Consider the following 22,500-nt stretch of genomic DNA (forward strand, 5'->3'; position numbering starts at 1 on the left):
GCTCAAACTCGAAAAAAAATATTGAGGATCGTATTAGACGAGACGAAAGAGGGAGAGAAAGGGAAAAAGAGAGAAGACGAAGTGTCAAGCAAGAGGAAGACACATGTGGAAAATACACACATTTAAAAAAGAGAATCTGAAAAAAAGGACGAAAAGATGAAAGGCCACACAAAATGAGAAGCAAAAGAAAGGCCACACAAAGAAATAAAAATAAAGGAAGAACACACCACACCCTCCCCTCCTCCTCCTCTCCTCCTCCCTCATGAAATTTCCCTACTCCATACTGATTCCTCCTCCTCCTCCTCCTCCTCAGCCACCTCATATTCTCCCTCACTCCCTGGCCACTCCCTCTAAACTGCCCCACCTCTCCCCTAGTCCCCCTCATCCTAACCCTTATTACCACCCCTACCCCCTAAACCACTCCCTTCCCTCCTACCCTCTAACCCCTCTCCCTGACCCTCCCTTAACCCCCCTCCCCCCAACTCCTCACCTTCCCTTCCCCCACTTCCCCCTTCCCCCCACCCTACCACCTTCCCCTCTCCTCCCCACCTTCCACACTCCCCCCTCCCCCCTCCTCCACCCCTCAAAACAAACACCCCCGAAAAAGAACCCACTCCATAAACCCCAAGTGGCCCATCCATCCGTCTCCCGCCCCATCGCAAGAAAAGAGGAAGTGGAAAAATGAAAAAAAGAGGAGGAATAAGTGGGAAAAAAATAAAAAGAGGAGGAAGAAGTGGAAAAATAAAGAAGAGGAGGAAGTGGAAAAATGAAAAAAGAGGAGGAAGTGGAAAAATGAAAAAAAAGGAAGAAGTGGAAAAATTTAAAAAAGAGGACGAAGAAGTGGAAAAAAATAAAAAGGAGGAAGAAGTGGGAAAATGAAATAGGAGGAGGAAGAAGTGGAAAAATAAAAAAAGAGGAAGAAGAAGTATAAAAATTAAAAGAGGAGGAGGAAGTGGTAAAAAAGAAAAAAATGGAGGAAGAAGAAATGAAAAAAGTAGAGGGGGAAGAAGTGGAAGAATGAAAAAAATTACTGCACACTCTGTCCAAGCGGCCGCCCCATTAATGAGTGTCCCGCGAGGCTAATTGAAGGAGGCATGGCCAGCGTCATGGGCATTGGGCTCGGGCACGACACGGGGAGGGGGGAGAAATAGGAAGGAGGAGGAGAAGGAGAAGAGTGGAGGGGGAGGAGGAAGGTGAGGGGGGACGGGGGGAGGGAAAAGGAGGAAGAAAGAAAGGGGGAGGGGGAAAGGAGGAAGGGGAGGAGGGGAAGGGGAGGAGGAGGAGGAGGAGGAGGAGGAGGAGGAGGAGGAGGAGGAGGAGGGAGAGGAGGAGGGGGGCAGGAGGAGGGAGGGAGGAGGAGGAAGAAGGGGGAGGAGGAAAGAGAGAGGGAGGAAGGGGGTTGAAGAGGGAGGAGGGAGGAGGGAGGAGAAAGGTGGATCTGGGGTGGGGGACGGGGGAGGAAGCAAAGGAGAAAGAGGAAGGGGAGGGAGAGGACGAGGCTGAGGCGGATCTGGAGATGGAGGCCAAGGAGGATTAGGAGGCTGAGGAGGTGTCTATGGAGGAATAAGAAAATGATGATAGTAATGATGATGATGATGAACATTATATCATGATCATCACTATCACTTTCACTGGCACCCTCATCATCACGACATTTACCATGACATAAAACAGAAGAAGAGAAGTAGACAGAAAATGATGGAGAGAAAGGAGGAAAATTAATAAAAGAAAAAAAACAATCAAGAAAAAATAAAACAAAAAGAGGAGACGTAGCCAGAAAAAACAACACTAAGAAACAAAAATAAATAAAGCGAAGGAGAGACGAAGAGAAGAGAAAGGGAGGAAGGCGTACAAATGAAGAGGAGAAGGAGGAAAAGAATAATGCTTGCGCTTCGGTCGTTTTGGGGGTTAATGGCTGCCTGTCGGTTTTCAAGTGGATGGGATTTGTTGCGCTGCCTTGCGTGCGCGGGGACGAGGGGGGGAGGGGGAGGAGGAGTTTGGGAGGAAGGGAGGAAGAGGAGGTGGGAAGAAGAGGTGGGGAGTAGGGGGAGGAGGATGTGGAGGAGAGGAGGTGGGAGGAAGAAGGGAGGGGGCGGGGGAGGAGGAGGTGGATAGGGGAGGTCGGATAGATGAAGGGGTGGGGGGAGTGCGAGGGAGGGGTAGAAAAGGTAAGTGGGGAGAGGTGGTAAGTAGGAGGGGCAGGGGGGTGAGGAGGGAGAAAAGAGGAGGTGGGAGAGGGGTACGATAAGAGAAGGGGATGTGGGAGGAGGGGGGAGGTAGGGGAGGAATAGGGGAGAGATGGGAGGATGAGGAGGCAGAGAATAAGGAGGAAGAGAAAGGGGAGAAGGAATGGGAGGGATGGGAGGAGAAGGAGGAGAGAGGAAGGGGAGGAAGGAAGGGAGGGATGGGAGGGAGGAGGAGGAGGAGGAGGATAAGGAGGAAGAGAGAGAGAAGAGGAGAAGGAAAGGGGGGGGATGGGAGGAGGATAAGGAGGAAGAGGAAGGGGGAGAAGGAAAGGGGGTGATGGGAGGAGTAGGAGAACGATAGGGAGGAAGTGACGGACAGAGAATGAGAACGAAAAAGAGAGAGAGAGAGAGAGAGAGTATAAGAGGTAAGAAGGTTGGAGATGGAGGTAGAAGGAGGGAGACGAGAAGGAGCAAAGATAAAGAAGCAGAAGAGAAAGGACGAAGACAGTAGTAAGGATAAACCTAAAAATAATATTTCCTTCGGTAATAATGACGGCGATGAGAGTACCGATAATGGTGATAGTAATGGCGGTATTAATGGTTATGATGATGGAGGAGAAGAAGGGAAGAGAGGAAATAGGTGGAGGTAAAAAGAGGGGAGGAGGAAGGCGCCGAAGAGGGAAGACGGAGGATGATGGAGAAGAATAAGGAGGAGGAGGAGAAAAAGGTTGTGGTGGAGAAGGAGAAGAAAGGGTAGAAAGAGGTGAAGGGAGAGAAGGACGAGGAGGAATGGAAGGAAGAGGAAGAAGTGGAAGAAGAAGAAGAAGAGGAGATAAAGAACAAATTGCAAAAAGAATGAAGTGAAGAATTAAAGGAAGGGATTTTTCCGCCATTGCCAATACCCATTTCAACTTCCACCTCGCAACAAATAAATGCAGTCCTTTCCATTCATTGTCATTTCACTTTTTTCTTCTTCATTACTTTCCCGGTTTTTGTTTTCGCTCCTTTTCTTTCCGTCAATTAGCTTTTCTTTCCATTTCTGCGGATGTTGTTTACCTTTTCATTTCGCTATTTTTTTTTATGTTTTTTTTCCCTCTCTTTTAGATCTAATTTGCGTTTACTTGCGTTTATCTATCGTACTCGCTGACATGCGTATTTGTTTTTGTTTATCTGTTTCGCAACATGTTTTTTTTTTCTTCTTTTTTGCTACACGTTTTTATTTGCTTTGTACATGATTCTCTCTCTCTCTCTCTCTCTCTCTCTCTCTCTCTCTCTCTCTCTCTCTCTCTCTCTCTCTCTCTCTCTCTCTCTCTCTCTCTCTCATACCACTCGAACTGTACCCCCTTTTACCCCTTCCTCTTACCCTGTGCTTTTTCACCTGTGCGCTCTCCTTTCTCCCACTCCTAGTCACTCACTCCCTCCTTCCTCCCACTCCCTCTCCTATCCCTCCCTCCTCCTCCTCTCCTCTCCCTCCCTCCCCTCACTCACTCTCCTCTCCCTCCCTTCCCCTTCTACCCTGCGCCAATTCCCTACCACACTCCCCCCACTCCTTCCAATCGTTCTCCTCTCCCTTCCCCATTCTCCTTCTCTACTTAGTAGTTCTCAACCCATCCCCCTTCCCGTATCTTGATCTTTCTACCCTCTCCTCAACTCCTTCCCCTCCTGCTCTGCTCTGCTCTCCTCCCCCCACTCCCCATCAGGATCGCTTCCAACCACTCCCAACTTCCCCCCAACTCATCCTCTTTACTCCCCTCTCCCCAACTCCCCCACCTCCCACGTTGATTTTCCTCCCCTCCCCCTCCCCCTGCTCCCCCAGAGTCGATCAGTCCCCTTCCCTTACCACCTCTTCCAGCCGATCTCACTCCTCCTTCTCTTCTCTACTCCCATTGTCGATCCCCCCCAATTCTCTACTCTACTCCCCCAATCTGATCCCCCAAATTCTCTACTCTCCTCCCCCGAGGAAAATCGAGCCCCCAAATTCTCTACTCTCTCACTCCCCAATCCGAGCCCCCAAAATTCTCTACTCTCACTCCCCAGTTGATCCCGACCCTTTCTCAACATCTACTCCCCCCATTCCCTACCCACCCCCCAGTCAGGTCCCGACCCTTCTCTACTCCACTCCCCCAATCGATCCCCCAATTCTCTACTCCTACTCCCCCAGTCGATCCCAACCCCTCCTCCACACTACCTCCCCCACTCCACCCCCCCCTCGATCGGACCCTTCTCTCCTCTACTCCCCCCAGTCGATCTCACCTCCCCCTTAGTCGACTCCCCCACCGCCACCCACCCCGCCCCCCTTAGTCCCGACTCCCCCACTCCACCCCCCTCGATCCGGACCCTTACCTCTCCCTCTACTCCCCCAGTCGATCTCACCTCCCCCCTACCACCCCCCTTGGTCGAAACTCCCCACCCCACCCCACCCACCACCCACACCCCACCACACACCCCACCCCCACCCCCGCCCCCTGCTTGCGCCGAGCAGTATTCCGAGCATCCACTTTAAAGCATATACGCACTTCGCTTCCACAAAATTCAAAAGGATAATCTAGAGACTGGGGAACTTTTTTCCCTCTCTTTTCTCTTCTCTTCCCTCTCTCTCTCTCTCTCTCTCTCTCTCTCTCTCTCTCTCTCTCTCTCTCTCTCTCTCTCTCTCTCTCTCTCTCTCCCTCTCCCTCCTCCCTCTCTCTCTCTCTCCCTCTCCCTCTCCCTCTCCCTCTCTCCTCTCCCTCTCCCTCTCTCTCTCTCTCTCTCTCTCTCTCTCTCTCTCTCTCTCTCTCCCCTCTCCCTCTCTCTCCCTCTCCTCTCTCTCTCTCTCTCTCTCTCTCTCTCTCTCTCTCTCTCTCTCTCTCTCTCTCTCTCTCTCTCTCTCTCTCTCTCTCTCCCTCTCCCCTCTCCCTCTCCCTCTCCCCTCTCCCTCTCCCTCTCCCTCTCGTATTCGCTTATTTTCCTCTTCTTTCTTCTAGTACTTATTCGTTGTTTCTTTAACGATTCTGTTTTTTACTCTTTTTCAAATTTCATTCGCATTATCATTCATCTTTTCACTTTTAGAATGTATTTTTTTTCTTTTTCTCTCCCCCTCCATTGACACTATGAATCCCGGTTCCTTTATTTTTCTCTCTCTCTCCCTCTCTCTTTTTCTCTTTCTCTCTCTCTCTCATACCCTATTTCCCTCCCTCTTCTTCCTCTACAACTCTCTTCTCTCTTTCTCTCCCTCCCTTTCCCCTTTTTCCTCTCCGTCCACTCCCTCCCCTCTTCCCCCCTCCCCCTTCCTCCACCCTCCCCCACCAACCCACCATACAACCCCCTCCCCCCCCCCCAAAAAAAAAAAAATAATAATAAAAGAAAAAACGGAACAAGCAAATGAAGGAATAAAAGAAGGGAATAACAACAACCGAAGAACAAAGCGCCGCGTTCTGTTCTCGCGCACGTGGAGTGTTGTGTCAATACGTTCAAACTTTCTAAAGGATGTTCTTTGCCTAAAGGTTGTTCTCTCTTGCCTTCGGGGGGGGGGGGGTCTCTTGGGATGCGCTGACCCCCCCCCCTTTCCCCATCCCCCTCCACACCCCTCCCTACTCTCTTACCCGACCCCTATCTCCTACTCCCCCACCCCTTTCCCTCGCCCCCCTCTTTACTCTTACTCGCCACCCACCCCCCAATTCCCCTTCCTCCCTCTGTACTCTCTTACCCAACCCCCATCTCCCTACCACCCCCCTCCCTACTCTCTTACTCCGACCCCATCTCCTACCCCCCATCCCTCTCCCCCTCTCTACTCCCTTACCCAACCCCCATCTCCTACCCCCTCCCTCTCCCCCCCTCCTCTACTCCCTTACCCTATCCCCATCTCCCTGCACTCCCCCCCCCTCCCCCATCTTATTTTTCCTCACACCCTTTCCAAAGGATTCGTGAGTGGAGAGGGGGGGAGGGGGATTCTCGGATCTCCCCTTTCCTCCTCAACCTCCTTCTTTTTATTCTATTTGTTAATTTTCCTTCATTTTATTCTATTTGTTAATTTTCCTTCTTTTTATTACATTTGTTTATTTTCCTTCTTTTTATTATATTTGTTAATTTTCCCTCTTTCTTTCATTCTGTGTCCTTAACTTCTTTTTCTTCTAATAGTCTTTCTTCTTCCTCGTTGTCTAATTTTCCTTATTCATGTCTCCATTTTACCTATTTTCCTGCTTCGCCGTCGTCTTCCTCTTCATCTCTTTTTCGTCTTTTTTTCGTCTTCTTCTTCTTCTCCTCCTTCTCCTTTCTTCTTCCAGGTGGCAATCCGCACCTGAATAAAAATCTTGATTTCTATCTATCGTCTTCATCCTCCGCCCAAACGGCGCCGGAAACAAAGCCTCCCCGGGGGTTGCGTCCTCTCCGGTGCAGGTCTTGTGGGGCCGAGGAAAGGCATCCCACACGCGCACGCACTCACACATTCCCACACGCACACGCACTCACACATTCCCACACGCACTCACATACTTCCACAGACACTCACATTCCCACATGAACACGCACTCACACATTCCCAAACGCACACGCACTCACACATTCCCAAATGTACACGCACTCACAAATTCCCAAACGCACACGCACTCACACATTCCCAAACGCACACGCACTCACACATTTCCACATGTACACGCACACACACAAACGAGATTTGACCATATATGTATAAACTAAAACACACATGAGCATGCACACGCGCGCGTGGCTGCAAACACATACACACAAACGCAGACGTGCGCGTACGCTTGTACGTACGCCCGCACGCAAATACACACATACGCACACAGGAACTAGAACACAAAACATTAAAACACGATTCACAAATACGCGCACTCCAAGCCTTCCATCAAACGATTCCACAATAATTCTGAACTCTGTAAGCGAAGATTTTTTTTTCCTTTCTTCGTTTCAAAAACCATCCTATCGACATGGTTACCCCCTCCCCCACCCTCCCCCTCCCCATCCACCCGTCCTAACGCCCCCCATCCCCCAAGCTAGCGCCACCCCCCCCCCTCACAAAAAGTAGCGCACCCAGCACCGCCCCACCCCCTCGATACAGTGACCACGCAAATGCAACAACCCCACCCCCGTTGCAACCTCCAACCCCTTATCAGAATATTGCTCCTCCCAAGGCAATGCCCCTCCCCCCAATGCAGGTCCCCCACTCTCCAAATGCAACACCCGAACCCCTTAATGGTAGCGCTCCCCCCCCCCCCCCCACCTCCACCTCCCTTTTTTCCTATATATGATGTTTTTCTAGAAATAGATACATGAATAATCTACTTTGCACATTGAAAATCATACAATAATACACAAGTTGGAGGTTTGTTTTTAACTGTTTATTCAATATATATACGGAGGGAGAAAAAAAAATCAAGAAGGAAAAGAGAGAGAGAGAGAGAGAGAGAGAGAGAGAGAGAGAGAGAGAGAAGAGAGAAGAGAGAGAGAGAGAGAGAGAGAGAGAGAGAGAGAGAGAAGAGAGAGAGGGAGAGGGAGAGAGAATAGTAGAGGAGATTGAGAGAGAGAGAAAGGAAAAGAGAACAGTACAGAAGAGAAGAGAAAGATATAAAAAAAGAAGGAATCGAGGAGAGAACGAATGATAACCCAAAAACAACTAATGAAGTTTTTGAAGCCGGTAAAGGGGAGGGTGGGGGGGGATACGGAAGACTTAAGTAGAGGGAGGGGGAGGGGGGTATGAGAAACCTAGAGAGAGAGAATAGGAGGAGGGGAGAAGGGAGGGAAGGGAGGGAGAAGGGGGAGGAAGGGAGCGGAGGAAGGGAGGAAAGGGAAGGGGAAGGGAGGGGAAGAGAGAAAGGAAAGGGGGGAAGGGGAGAAGAGAAGGGAAGGAAAGGGAATGGAGGGGAGAAGAGAAGGGAAGGAAAGGGAGTCGAGGGGAGGAGAGGAGAGAAGGGAGAGAAACGGAGTCGAGAAGGTAGGGAAAGGGAGGAGAGAAGGGAGGGGCGGAGGGGTAGGGGGCAATAAACCCCACCGGAGATATCGCTTTATATCGTCCCGTTATCGCTTTATGGCTTGTAAATTACACCCTGTCAACCGGCCCGTCCCTCCCGGCGGCGACTGTCAACAAAACACACCACTTCGGCAGCCCGTCGCTCACCCGCTCTCTCTCTCTCTCTCTCTCTCTCTCTCTCTCATCTCCCTCTCTTATTATCTCTCTCTCTCTCTCTCTCTCTCTCTCTCTCTCTCTCTCTCTCTCTCTCTCTCTCTGATTTTCTGTCTGTCTTTCTCTCTGTTTTCTATCTCATTCTCGTTCTTCGCTCTCTCCCTCGCTGTATATCTCTCTCTCTCTTTCTGTTTTGTTTTTCTGTTTTTTCTCTCCGTCTCTGTATCATATCGTAAACATCGCCGCTCTTTCGCTCTCTCTCTCTCTCTCTCTCTCTCTCTCTCTCTCTCTCTCTCTCTCTCTCTTTCTCTCTCTCTCTCTCTCTCTCTCTCTCTCTCTCTCTCTCTATCTATCTCTCTCTGTTTTTTCTGTCTGTCTTTCTCTCCGTCTCCGCCTCTGTCTCATCACTTTTTATGCCTTGTCGCTCGTTCTCGCTTTCGCCCTATCTCTCCTTCTTTTTGTCTCTGTTTGGTTTTCTTTATCTATCGCTTTATGTCTGCTTTCTTCCCTCTTCCTCTCTCTCTTTCTCATCCTCACTCGCTACCTCACCCTCACTCCCTCTCTTTCCCTCCCCTCTCTCTCCTTCACTCACTCCCTCTCTCTTTCCCTCTCTTCCCTCCCCGCTTCTCCTCCCTCTCCTCTTAACCCCCTTATCTCCCCCCACCCCCTTCCCCTCTCCCTCCCCCCCATACCGATAACCTCTTAAACCCGCTTCTTTATTCCAAATCCACCTCACGACCTCATAATTTACGACTCATTTCCAGTAGTTATAATCCGTCTAAGACTATGGGCCTGAAGGTAGGGGATGGGGGGGTTAAATGGGGATAGGAGTGGGGAGGGGAAGGGAGAGTGGAGATAGAAGGGGGGAAGGAGGAGGAGATAGAGATAGAGGGAGGGGAAAGGGAGGAGGTAGAGGGGAAGGGAGAAGGGGAGGTAGAGGGGAGGGGAGGTAGAAGGGAGGGGGAAAGGGAGGGTGGGAAAGGGAGGGGAAGAGGGAGGAGGTAGAGGGGAGGGAGAAGGGGAGGGTGAAGGGAGGGGGAAGGGAGGGAGGTAGAAGGGAGGGGAAGGGGAGGTAGAGGGAGGGGAAAGGGAGGAGTAGAGGAGAAGGGGAGAAGAGGAGATGTAGAGGGAGGGGAAAAGGGGAGGTAGAGGGGAGGGGAGAAGGGAGGAGGGTAGAACGGAGGGGAAAAGGAGGTACAGGGAGGGAGGGGAGAAGGAGGAGGTAGAGGGGAGGGGGAGAAGGGAGGGGGTAGAACGGAGGGAGAAGAAGGGAGGGTAGAGGGGAGGGGAGGGAGAAGAGGAGGGTAGAGGGGAGGGAGAAGGGAGGTAGAGGGGAGGAGGAAGGGGAGGGGTAGAACGGAGGGGAGAGAAGGAGGTAGAGGGGAGGGGAGGAGAGAAGGAGGAGGTAGAGGGGAGGGGGAAGGGGGGGTAGAGGGAGGGAGAGAAAGGGGGGTAGAACGGAGGGAGAGAAGAGGAGGTAGAAGGGAGGGGAGGGGAAAAGAGGCGGTAGAGGGGAGGGGGGAAGGGGGGTAGAGGGGTGGGGAGGGGGGAAATGGGTGGAAGGAGGATAAATAGGAAATTAAGGTATCGCCGTTAGATTTTTGGTAATGACGTTAATTACAATAATCGTGGAGAATGGCCATAATTGTGATGATGAGAACGCTAATAACAATAACATACAACAATGACTATAATTATTTAAAAAATATAGCAATGGTGAACATACTAAACAATAACAATATAAGCACATGCACATATGAAATCAATACAAATAATAACATGACAAATACCTGTAACGACAACAATAATAAAAACAATTATGAATCTAATAAAAACAACAATATCATATCATAAAAAATAACCATCAACTCGACATTAAAAAATAATCAACAGAAGTGTAATTATCAACTAAACACAAATAAGAACACAAAAAATCCACAGAAAAAAAGGTTTAAAAATTGAAAAAAATACACAGCCAAACCACAGGTCAGGGAGGTGCTGCTGAGGGGGTCAAAGGTCAGCCCGAGAAGGAGTTCCTTGGGAATGTTTCGTGTGTGTGTGTGGGTGTTGTGTGTGTGTTTGTGTGTACATCTATTTCTTTTATTTTCTTATTTACTTATTGATTTTATTTACTTATTATTATTTTTTTTCTTTTTTTGGGGGGGGGCGGTTGGTAACATTATTGTCGTATCATTACTGTTATCATTATTATTAATATTATTGCTGCTGTTATTACCATTATCATCATCATCATAATCCTTATTACAATCATCACTATCACTATCATTATTACTATTATCATTATCACCATTACATTTTTAATCAGAATTATTACTACTACTATCACAATTATTACTATTACCATAATGATTATTATCCTCATTATCATCATTCTCTTTACATCATTTAGGAGCCAATTTCCAACTAGTATTAAACTGCACACGGAAAAGCCATTACAGAAAAAAATAACATAAGGAAAGATTTTACTTTCAAACACATACTGATAACTAAGAAAAAAAGAAAGAAACAAAGAAAATTGAAAAAATACCAAGAAAAAATGACACGTTAAAATAAAATATAAAAGCCAGGAAAAAGGCTTACAAAATGCTCCGTTTCCTTCGATCTTATTCTGAATCAAAATCATCGCCCACCTGATAATCAGCTGACACTTCGGAGAAAATGAACCACGGTACCTAAAAGGAGAGAAAGAAAAACATTATTCGACGTTGCAGCTGACTAAAAAGGTACGTAAAGATAATACTAATGATACGTGAAATCAAGAATACACACACACACACATATATATATATATATATATATGCATACATACATACATACACATATGTGTGTCTATATATATATGTATGTATATATGTATATATGTATATATGTATATATATATATATATATATATATATATATATATATATATATATATATATATATATAATTATACTACTACTACTACAACTACAAATGGTGATGATGATGATGATACCAATAATAATAACAATAACAATCATGACATTGACAACAATAGTAATCATAACAATAATGGTAAATATAATTATCATTATTGCTATTGTTGCTATAATCATTATCAATACTATCATTACTATCATTAGCATCACCATCACCATTATCATCAACATTAAACTTGTCATTAGTAATACTATTATTATTATCATTACTACTTGCTTGTGTCGCAGATATGATAATAATACCGAACACAAATAAGCTCATTAAAATAAATCATCCATAACAATAACAATAATAATGATAATAACAAAAAATCAATAAATATAAATCAAACGAAATATTCCATTTAACATATTTCACATCCGTCACCCACCTGTATTCTCGAATCCACCTGTCTGCTCGAATCCTCCTTCAATCCGGACCGAAGTGAACCGAATGGAACCGTAAGAGGAACCGATGAGTCACCGCTCACTAACCGAACGAAACCCGCTCGTCTTATCCGGATCCGCTCGCCGTATCCGAATAAATCCAACAGAGACTAGTATTTCTCTAGACCCTCTTCGGTATCCGAATCCGTTCGCCGTATCCGAATAAATCCGTAAGTGAAAAAGTACTTCTCTAAACTCTCCTCGATATCCGAATACACTCTCCGTATCCGAATAAATCCATGTGAAAAAGTACTTCTCTAAACTCTCCTCGATATCCGAATCCACTCTCCGTATCCGAATAAATCCATAAGTGAAAAAAGTACTTCTCTAAACTCCCCTCGATATCCGAATACACTCGCCGTATCAGAATAAATCCAGAAGAGACAAGAATTTCTCTAAACCCTCCTCGGTATCCGAATCCGCTCCCGGTATCCGAACAGAGGTCGAACAGCCTTCCCCGGCTTGGCCCGAACACCGGCTGGGCGAGATCGACTTTCCTTCCGAAGCTCCGAAGCCCCAGACCCGCTATCCGCACTCCCAATCATTCAATCCGGACTGTCCCGAGGAGAGGCAGGTCACTTGCTAATATATTGTTCTGTACCCTGTGTCGCCCCCTCCCTCCCTCCCTCCCTCCCTTCCCTCCCTCCCTCCCTCCCTTCCATCCCCTCTCTCCCACCCCCTGCCCCAACCTCCCCCGATCATATTTGAGCCTCCCCCCACCCCCACCCACATGACTCCACCCCTGGGCACCAATAGCCTCATTCGTGTTCCTCTCTCCTCCCCTCACTCCTCCTACTCCCGAGTGACCCTCCCCTCCAGCTTCTCCTCCCTAACCCTTCCTCTACTCCCACATGAATCTTCCCCTCCCTTCCACTCCCCCTCACCTCCCCACCTTTCCACCTCCTCCTCCCTTCCCCTCCCCTCGCCTCTCCTACCCCATCTTAACCTCCCTCCCCTCAATTACCCCTCACTCCTCCCTACTCCCACCTTTACCTTCCTCCCCTCCCTTTCCCTCCCTCTCCCTCTCCTACTCCCACCTTCCCCCTTTCCCTCCCCTCACCTCTCCTACTCCCACCTTCCCCCTTCCTCCCCTTCCCTCCCCCCCTCGCTTCTCCTTTACTCCCCACCTTACCTTCACTCCCTCACCCCTCCTCCTCCCACTCCAACCTCCCATCCCCTCTCCCGTATCCCACCGTAGTCCAATGTCTCACCTACCCCCGTCAACTTCTCCCTTCCCATCTTCTGTACCCCCTTACCCTCGCTTCTCTCTTCTCCCCCCCCCTGACTACCCCCCTCGCTTTCCCTTCCCATCTCTACCCCCTCACCCCTCACTTCTCTCTTCTTTGCCCCCCTTCCCTTTCTCCCTTCTTCCAACACTTCCATTTTCCTTCATTCCTTTCCTTCTTTCACTGTCGCCTTTTTATGCCTATTCTCGCTCCCTTTCCCTACTTTCATCCTTCCTCTTACCCCATACTCCTTTCCCTATTTCCCTTCACTTTTATACACCCTTCCCTTAATAAATATTCTCCTCGGTCCTTTTCCTTCTTCCCCTACCCTACACTACCTCCTTCCCTCCCACTTACCCCCTCCATTTACCCCATACTCCCTCCCACCTTCGTTAAACCCTTTTCCGTTACCCTCTCTTACCCTACCCTATCCTACCCTCCCTTCCCTTATCCATATGCCCTTCATCCCTCCTTCCCCTTTAATTCCACCATACCGCCTTACTCTCCTACCGTACCCCCTCCTCATCAAACCCTTTCTCCTTACCCTCCCTCCCTCCCCCATTACACCTCCTTTGTACCCCTCATTTTCCCCACACTCCCCCCCTTAATTCCCCATACCCTTAACTTCCCTTCCCTCCCTCATTATACCCCCCTCCAGCTTACCCCCCCCCGCCCACTCTCCCTTCTTCCCACCCACCCAACCAACAACCCCAAATCACGTACACATAAACCCCACCCCAACCCCCAACCCCCTCCCCAACATAAACCCCAACTCCCCAACATATAAACCCCACAAGAAACGTCACCCCGAACAAGATCCCACCGTACGGCCCCAATACAGGGAGCTCCCGTGTAAAATGCAATCACATTTTCCTGCCCACAACATAACCTGTCTATCAGGGGCCCGCGGCTGGTCGATGAGGGAGCGCAGGCCGCGAGGAGTGGACGGCGGGGTTGCGAAGGAGGGAAGGAGGGGAGGAGGGAGGGGAGGGAGGGAAGGAAGGTAAGGAGGGGAGGAGGAAAGGGATGGAGGGGAGGAGGGAAGGTAGGGAGGGAGAGGAAAGGAGGGAGAAGGAGAAGGTGGGAAAGGGAGGAAGGGTGGGAGAAGGAGAGGGAGAAGATGGGGAGGGGAGAAGAAGGAGGGAGAGGTGGGGAAGGGGAGAGAGAGAGAGAGAGAGAGAGAGAGAGAGAGAGAGAGAGAGAGAGAGAGAGAGACAGAGAGAGAGAGAGAGGATAAGAGGGACAGAGAGAGGGGAAAGAGGATATGAGGGTATGAGGGAGAAGGAGGGAAAGGAATGTGGGGAGTATGAGGGAGGAAGGGAGGGAGGAGAGAGAGAGAGAGAGAGAGAAAGAGAGAGAGAGAGGAGAGAGAGAGAGAGAGAAGAGAGAGAGAGAGAGAAAGAGAGAGAGAGAGAGAGAGAGAGAGAGAGAGAGAGAGAGAGAGAGAGAGAGAGAGAGAGAGAGAGAGAAATAATAAAATAGAGATATAAGACGTAGAGGAGACAAATAAAATGTAAGAAATCTGCGAAAAATCGAAGGATCACGTGTCCAAAAAGAGTTAAATCTATATCACGTGACAAATTTCCTTTTTTTCATCATAGAACATTCGAAAGTGATATCAAATAAAAAAATGAATGATAAAAATTATTTAAAAATAAATAAATAAATAAGCGATAGAAAATGAAGAAAAAAATCTGCGACACTATCACTTTCCATTAACACGACACCACACCCCCCCAACCTCACCTACCCCCCACCCCATTCCCACACCTGCAACCCCCCTCCCCATCCCTACCTGTAACCCCTTCCTCCTTTCCTTCCTCCCCCACCTCCTATCCCTCCCTGTAACCCCTCTCTCCCTTCTCCTCCACCTCCCTATCCACTCCCTGTAACCCCTCGCTCCCTCCTTCCTCTCCTCCTTTCCCCCCTCCCTGTAACCCCTCTCTCCCTTCTCCTCCATCTCCTACCCCTCTGTATCCCCTCCCTCCCTCCTTCCCCACCTCCTACCCCCTCCCTCCCTCCCTTCTTCCCCACCTCCTCCCTACACCTCCCCATCCCTCCCCATGCTCCAACCTCCCCCTTCCTACCCTCCTCCCCCTCCCCCACCCCTCCCCCAACCCCTTGCGTGTCGAATCGCATTTGCCTGACTCCCGCTTCATACTCATATGACACCTCACACTTGACCGTGTCAACGCCTGCCCTGCTACACACGCATGCACGCACATACATATATTTATTACCTAGTTTCCCCCTCTCGCCCTCCCCCCCCCCTCCTTACCTTTCCCCTCCCCCTTCATGTCTCGTTCTCCTCCATCTCCCCTCTCCTTTCCTGTCCCCTCTCCCCGCCTCTTCCCCATTTTCTTCCATCTCTATCGTTCTCTTCCCTACCTTTTTCCTCTTCCTTGTCCCTTCTCCTTCCTTCTCCCTTCGCTTCCCATGTCCTCCCATTACTCTTCCCCTTTCCCCCTCTTTTACTTCCACCCTTCCTTCCCCCTTCTCCCTTCTCTTCTTCTACCTTTCTCCCTTCTTCCTCCCCTATCTCCTCCCCTTCCATTTCCCTCCCTTCCCTTCTTTGCCCTCTTTCTTTCCTTTCCCCACCCCTCCCCCTATATTCCCTTCCCCTCCTCACCTCCCCTCACCCCTCCCCTATCAAGTAGCGTAGTGTAACCCCAATGGCTTTCATAAATCCTAAAGTATGCACATCAACAAGCATACGTTGTTCCATAAATCTTAGACTCCCTTCCCCTCCCTCCCCACCCTCCCCCACACACACCCAACCTGTACCTCATTTTATCCCTCGCTCACCTGTACGTATTAAAAAAATAATAATAAAATAAAAAAAAAAAATAAAAAAAAATAAAAAAAAGATAAATAAACAAATGTGATAAAAAATATTAATGATGATACTTCTAACGACAATGCTTAACAAGATAATACCAATAATTACACTATTAACAGTGGTTATAGTACTAATACTAATAACAACTATAACAATAACAAATGCAGGTAGAATATAAACGAATCAATAAAAAACAGAATAAAGTTTTAAAATATGCAACTTTCTTATAAACTCTTTCCTAAAAATCCCCCCCCCCACAAGAAAAAAAAATCCCTGCCATAAATCCGATTTTTCTCGTAGCACCGGCGATACACGAGATCCTTCGTGTCTCCTGTGAATAAACGCCCCCCCACCTTCCTCCTCCTCCTCCCTTACCCACCCTCCTGCCCCCCTCACCCCTCTCCCTAGTCTCCCCCCCCCCCCCCCCCCCACCCCGCGAAGGCAACACATGCATTAGAGAAAATAAATGTCATATCAAAATCAATTTTACAGATAAATCCCTCCTCGGTGTTTGAGCATAAATCTCCTGCAGGAAAATGTGTGGGGGCCATTATGTGTGTATGTAAGTATGTGTGTGTGTGTGTGTGTGTGTGTGTGTGTGTGTGTGTGTGTGTGTGTGTGTGTGTGTGTGTGTGTGTGTGTGTGTGTGTGTGTGTGTGTGTGTGGTCGCGCGCGGGTGCGCGTGTGTGTCTGTGTGCGCGAGTGTGTGCGTGTGTATCACAATGTCCATATCCATGTGCATATAATGACATTAATAATAGCGATAATGATAATGACAATACCCATAATGATAATGAAATCACGATAACAACAACAACAACAAAAAAAAAACTCGCAAAACCATTCACAAAAACAACAACAAAATCGGCTAAAATGCGTCACCAACAGCGACAATCAAGAACAATAACGGGGGACTCTCCTAAACCCAAATAATTCTCCCGTTCTTATTCCTTCCTTCCTTCGCCTCTCCCTTACCTTCCTCCTCCTCATACTTGCATGAACCCTCGTTATATTCACGGTCGCCTCGCCCCCCCTCCCCTCCCCTCCCCTCCCAGACCCCCTTTCCCCTCCCTCTCCCCCTTCCCCTCGCATGACCATCCTCTGAATGTGCATGATAACCTCAGCTCCATGACTGACTGCTTCTCTCTCTCTCTCTCTCTCTCTCTCTCTCTCTCTCTCTCTCTCTCTCTCTCTCTCTCTCTCTCTCTCTCTCTCTCTCTCTCTCTCTCTCTCTCTCCCCTCTCTCTCTCTCTCTCTCTCTCTCTCTCTCTCTCTCTCTCTCTCTCTCTCTCTCTCTCTCTCTCTCTCTCTCTCTCTCTCTCTGCTCTCTCTCTCTGTCTCTCTCTCTGTCTCTGTCTCTGTCTCTGTCTCTGTCTCTGTCTCTCTCCCTGTCCATTTCTTTCTATTCTTCCCTTCCTCCATCCCTTGGGTGGGTGGAGTTGGAAGAGGAGGAGGAGGAGGAGGAGGAGGAGGAGGAGGAGGAGGAGGAAGAGGAGGAGGAGGAGGAGGAGGAGGAGGAGGAGGAGGAGGAGGAGGAGGAGGAGGAGGAGGAGGAGGAGGAAGAAGAAGAAGATAATGAAAAAGAAGAAAGAGAAGATGATAATGAAAAGGAAGAAAGAGAAGAAGATAATGAAAAGGAAGAGAAGATAATGAAAAGGAAGAAAGAGAAGAAGAGAAAAGACGAAGAGAACAAATAAAACAAACAAAAAATATGCAAGTAATAATAATAATGATCATAACAAAACAAACAATTACGAAAACAGAATGAACGAACCAAAAGGAGGGAAACAGATACGGATAATCTTTGAATACACTGTTGAACAATCGCGATGATAGTTCGAGACTATCACCTCATTACGTGCATTTAATAGACAGAACGATATAATTATTGATAAATCGATAGATTTATAAAGAGATGGATAATGAATATATATTTGTATGTATGTATATACAGACGTATATTTTGTACATATATAAATATATGTAAATATTCTTACATACATGTGAATATATGTGTGTGTGTGGGGGGGGGGGGATTATTAGCAACGGTCTTTTGGCGAATAACAGTAATTGAGAGAAACTTTGCAGCATCAAATTGCAGAACTGATAAACTGAAACATCTTGCACTTACAATCATATTTTAACACCTCTTATAACAATGTCTTCCAGCGAAAGACAAAGATACTTTATCACCCATGTTTACACAGCATTCTTTTAAGCAGTTCAAACGCGACCACCCTCGCAAAAGAAACGCACGTCTTCACTTTCCAGAAACGCCTGAGAAGTGAAACGCAAAACTGTTATATTCCAGAATGTTGAAATATCGTTGGCGCGGTTACGTTATCTGGAAAATCGTCTAGTTAAAATCGGTCAACAGACAACTGTATTAGTCAAACTTAAGCAACAGTATTGAATATTTTTTAAAAATTATTATCCATATATGTGTGTTAGATCCGTACCGAGTAAATTTAAAACTAATAAGTCCAATGTTGATTTCGCTCGCGTTGGTTAGTTAGTTTGTTCGTTGGTTAGCAAGATAACTCAAAAAATTATGAACAGATTTTTTATGAACATTTTACCAGAGGTCTTAGGTCTTAGCCTAACTTCGATTCCATTACATTTTCGCAGTGACCCAGATCCTGGATTTTTTTAAATGGTTGGATCATTAGCCCTATTGCCTTGCCTCCGTCTAGAAAGTTATGTTTACGGACGTCACCTGTGTACTTGAAAAGGGGGATTTTGGTGTACTTCTTTCTTCTTCTTTGTAAATATTTTTACTGCATCAGCGACCTTATTGCCTTGGCGGAGTGTATCTAGCTTGTCAATGAAATTGTTATAAAATGTATCTTCAGCTGTGATGGAGTATTCTTCTTTCTCTTTCCCATTCTCGTGTCCACTCTTTCTCTATCTTGCCCTGCCTTCCGATACTACTATAACACTCACTCACTCATTCTCTCCCCCTTCTCACATTCTTGCTATCGTTCATTGGTACTCTCTCTCGCTCTCTCTCCCCCCCCCCTTCTCTCTCTCTCTCTCTCTCTCTCTCTCTCTCTCTCTCTCTCTCTCTCTCTCTCTCTCTCTCTCCTCTCCCTCTCCCTCTCCCTCTCCCTCTCCCTCTCCCTCTCCCTCTCCCTCTCCCTCTCCTTCTCCTTCTCCCTTCTCCTTCTCCTTCTCCTTCTCCCTCTCCCTCCTCCCTCTCCCTCTCTCTCTCCCTCTCCCTCTCCCTCTCCCTCTCCTTCTCCTTCTCCTTCTCGCTCTCCTTCTCCTTCTCCTTCTCCTTCTCCCTCTCCCTCTCCCTCTCTTTCTCGCTCTTATTGTGTGTCAAATGTGGTTAAACCTTCACCATGCTGTGGCAGACTCTCTCTCTCCCTCTCCCTCTCCCTCTCCCTCTCTCTCTCCCTCTCCCTCTCCTTCTCCTTCTCCCTCTCCCTCTCCCTCTCTCTCTCCCTCTCTTTCTCGCTCTTTTTGTGTGTCAAATGCGGTTAAACCTTCACCGTGCTGTGGCAGAAGACGCCCGCAGACAGCGCCTTCCACGTGTTTAAAAAGCAACGTCGTCCGCATTAGAGTAAAAAAGAACATAACAAAAAAGATAGGAAGTGAAAAAAAAGAAAAAGAAGAAGAAAACACGTTAAGAAAATGGGAGGAAACACTGTCCGTAAAGTATAAAAATGATAAATATATAGTATTTGATTTTTTTAAGGGTCGAAATAAAAATATTATACATCTTAAAAATTTTGCCATTTAACAAAATAACAACAAAAACAACAACAGCAAATCATAAACTGCATAATTAAAAAAACAAATAAATAAAAGTTACTGGAACAACCTGTACCCGAAATACGGTACATTGGGTGTGTTGGGAGGGCTGGGGAGGGCGAGGGGAGGGGTAGGGGGAGGTGCAAGTGGTGTTGGGCGTGGTCAAGTTCACATGACTGGTATATATATGTACTTGACTTGACTCGGTAAAAGGCGATATGGAGAAAGGGGGAAGGAGGAACAGAGGTGAAAGGAGGTGAGGGAAGATGATAAACAGGAAGGGGGAATTGAAGAGAAAGGGGATATGAATGATATAGGCGAAGGGGAAAGAGAAGAGAGGGAATATAGAGGGAAGGAAGAGGAAAAGTAAAGGGGAGAAGACTGAATAAGAGGAACGAAGAAAATAGAATATCCAAGGAGTAGGGAGAGAGAAAGTGAGGGTCAGCGAAACGGGAAGATGGAAAAACCGATAACCAGAACGTAGTGGAGAAGAAAGATGGAGAAACAAAAGAAGGAAGGAGTTAAAGGCAGGGAAGAAGGAAGGAAAGTGAGGGGAGAAGAGAGTAACCATGAGGCGGAGAGAAGAGGGAAAAAAGTACCTCTAACAGAGAGCAGGGCTTAAAAACGAAGAAAAAAAGAGAACTCACCAAGTAAGAGAAAAACAAAACACAGAAAAGAGAAAATGGAAGAAAGAAAGCACCCATAAAGTAGGTCAGAAGGAAAGTGAGGGAAGAAGAAAAGTACCCAAGAGATGCGAAGGAGGGGAGGTAAGGAGGGAATAAAAGTGAGGGGAGAAGAAAGTACCCATGAGGTTTGAAGGAGGGAATAAAAGTCAAGGGAGAAAGAAAAGTACCCACGAGGTAGACGAAAGAGAAAGTAAGGGGAAATGAAGAGGAAAGAAAGTGAGGGGAGAAGAAAGTACCCACGAGGCGAATCAGAGAGTACGTGAGGGGAGGGAGGAGGAGGAGGAGGAGGAGGAGGAGGAGGAGGAGGAGGAGGAGGAGGAGGAGGAAGAAGAAGGAGGAAGGAAAGTGAGCGGAGAAGAAACTACCCACGAGGCAAAGCACAGAGTACGTGAGTGCGGGAGGAGGAGAAGGAGGGAAAGGGAAGGGAGGAGAAGGAGGAGGAGGGTGGAGGAGAAGGAGGGAGGAGGGAGGGAGGAAGGAAAGGAAGTGACGGGAGAAGAAAAGTACCCACGAGGCGAAGCACAGAGTACGTGAGGGGGAGCAGGAGGGAGGAGGGAAAAGGAGGAGGAGGGAGGAGGAGGAGTGAAAGAGGAGCGAAAAGGAGGAGGGAGGAGGAGGAGGAGGGAAAAGGAGGAGGGAAAAGGAGAAGGAGAAGGGAAAAGGAGGAGGAGGAGGGCGGAGGAGGGAAAAGGAGGAGGAGGAGAACGAGGGAGGAGCGAAAAGGAGAAAGAGGAGGAGGGAAAAGTAGGAGAGGCAGGAACGGGACTCCCACCGTATCCAGGCGTGTCCAGGTGTCCCGGGGTCCAGCGGTAATGTACTGTTAACAAAGATATACTCTTGTGCCCGCCTTGCCATCGACCACGGCGGAGGAATTCGCAATGGACGTTTGTCATGTTTATTGTGGGTAATGTGGTGGTGCACCCTGGTGGCATTGTGGCCGGCGGGATTACGAGTCTCTGGCATTCGTTTATTCATTTCGGTTTTGTTTTTTTGTTTTCGGTTTTCGGTCTTACTATTTTCTTTCTTTTCTTTTTTTTCCCCTTTTTCTTCATTTCATTACTTTTTTCTTTCTTTTTCTTCCTCTTTTCTTTTTTCTTTTTTTTCTTCCTTTTTCTTTTTTCTGTTTCTTTTTCTTTCTTATTTTTCTCTATTTTTTTCTGTCTTTCGTTTTCTTTTCCTTTCTTTCCGTCATTTTCTATCTTTTTCTTTCTTGCTTTTTTTCTTTCTCTCTTTTAGAAATATTCTTGGCAACTGTAATGTAGTTTTTTCTTTTAATTCTTATTTCTTGTGATACATTTATTTTCTTAACAGTCTATTATTTTTTTGTCGATATCTCCCATTGTCACGTATCTTATTCATATTTACCTAAGCACTGCTCTGATATTTGTATCTATTTACTTTTGTAACAGAGGGAGGCCGGGAGGAAGGGAGGAAGGGAGGGGGGAAAGGAAGGGTTAGGAAGGGGGAGGAAAGGTGGGAGGAAAGGAGGGAGGAAAGGAGGGAGAGAGGGAGAGAGGTAGAGGGAAATGAAGAGAGAAAGGGAGAGGGAGTGGGAGAGGGAGAGGGAGAGGGAGAGGGAAGGAAGGAGAGGAAAGGAGAGAGAGAGAGAGAGGAGAGAGAGAGAGAGAGAGAGAGAGAGAGAGAGAGAGAGAGAGAGAGAGAGAGAGAGAGAGAGAGAGAGAGAGACTATGAACGAGACAATTGCAAAACTGTTCCATCTTCCGTTCCTTTCCCCCTCCCTCCCCCTCGCCCCCTCCCTTCCTCGGCGTCGACGCAGCACCGAATCGCGTCCCCGCCTCCCTCCTCCCCTCTCCCCCTCTCCGAGCCATACCGGCACCAGCAACGTCAGTGACAACGAAAGTGGCACTCGTATCGGATAGTGCGGAATGGCACTCCTCCCCTCCCTCCACCCAATCGCCCCCTCCCTCCCTCCTTCGTCTCTCACCCCTCCTCTACCCCCTTTCTGGCCCTGCCCCTCTACACTATTCCCCTGGCCTTCCCCTGCTCATCCCCAACACTCTTCCTCCCCCCTTATCCCCCTACCTCCCCTCCCTTCTAACCGCAAACTCAACCCCTTTCCCTTCCCTTCACCTCCCTAACCCTCTCCTTTTTCTCTCCACTACCCAACTGACCTTCCGCCCTTGCCCCCTTCTATCCCCTTCCCATTTCTTCCCCCAAATTCTTTCCCCTTCCCTCCCCTAGCACTCTTAACCCCCTCCTACCCTCCCTTATCCCCTTCCCTCACCCCCTCCTCACCCCATCCCCACCCCCTTCCACTC

The 22,500-nt window shown here is 48.0% G+C and overlaps 1 protein-coding gene across 2 annotated transcripts in view; it reads left to right on the plus strand.

The window, feature by feature from the left end:
* Nucleotides 1–22,500, plus strand: part of LOC113818529 (fibroblast growth factor receptor-like 1) — a gene marked incomplete at its 3' end in the record, with an annotated part of 455,734 nt that overhangs the window by 120,356 nt on the left and 312,878 nt on the right.

Source organism: Penaeus vannamei, chromosome 30, assembly GCF_042767895.1.
Source record: "Penaeus vannamei isolate JL-2024 chromosome 30, ASM4276789v1, whole genome shotgun sequence".
Classification (NCBI taxonomy): Eukaryota; Metazoa; Arthropoda; class Malacostraca; order Decapoda; family Penaeidae; genus Penaeus; species Penaeus vannamei.